We start from the raw sequence: 946 nt of genomic DNA on the forward strand, positions 1-946 counted from the left end.
CTGGACCAGTGACATCCCCAAGTTCTCTAGTGGAACTAAGAGCCATGGACATCAACATAGACCCCTGACTCTGTAGCCACTGACTCAGAGATGGCTCTCAGTGGAAGCTCAGGCTGGGACCTCACCATGGCTCCAGGTGGCAGGGCTGGCCATTCACGACAGGCTCTTCCTCTCCACCCTTGAGTCTTCAGTTCCATCTCTTCACAATGCTCAAGCTGCTCTGCTTCTCTTTCTCTCCCATCTGATTACCACATACTTGTACATTGTGATGGTTCCTGCTGCAGACTGGCCACATGGCTGGTGGGCCCCTGGGTGACATCCATGCTATGTGGCGTGGTGACAAACAGGTGTTTATGGCTGGCCTGTGGCGTGCACTGGAGGGCAAGTCTGTGGGTAGCATGATGGTCCACAACTCTCAGTCTGTCTTCCTCCTCCTGTGCTGCGATGCCTAGATAAAGTTAGATTAGATTTGCTTTGATTTTTATGAGTCCTAGGCATAAGGAAACTTTGGCCACCAAGCCAGGCATCAAGCCAGGATAGACAAAGGATTGTCATCTGTTCTGCCCCTGACTGATATAAGGACAACACCAACAAGGTGTCTCTTTGCCCATTGCCAGAAGGTGATTTTATATCATTTTTAATCAACAAATATTAGGACATGAATGCCCTGAGTGTGACATCTTTTCTCTGCCAGTCACAGATTCTACAGTGTTACTTACCAATTAGATGTGAAATTTGGAAATTTACACAATTAATATGGGTCTAGCCTTAACTCAAGGTATATCTCAGCAATTCACTGAACACACAGACATTTTCTGAACAGAAAGTTATAATTAAGTCTAGACTCTACAATAGTTGTGCCATAGTTTGACCTAATGGCACATACCTGCAATCCCAGCACTTAGAAGGCCGAGGCATTAGAAAGCCAAGATAAAAAGGTCAGTTG

At 46.2% G+C, this 946-nt stretch overlaps 1 non-coding gene across 1 annotated transcript; it reads right to left on the reverse strand.

Moving 5' to 3' along the window:
* Window positions 1-481: 481 nt before the first annotated feature.
* LOC114628959 lies at window positions 482-622 on the reverse strand. Its single transcript, XR_003712571.1, has one exon. It is a non-coding gene; the product is annotated as a small nucleolar RNA SNORA48 (small nucleolar RNA).
* Window positions 623-946: the final 324 nt, after the last annotated feature.

This window comes from Grammomys surdaster, unplaced genomic scaffold (assembly GCF_004785775.1).
Source record: "Grammomys surdaster isolate TR1022 unplaced genomic scaffold, NIH_TR_1.0 274, whole genome shotgun sequence".
In the NCBI taxonomy this organism is placed as follows: domain Eukaryota; kingdom Metazoa; phylum Chordata; class Mammalia; order Rodentia; family Muridae; genus Grammomys; species Grammomys surdaster.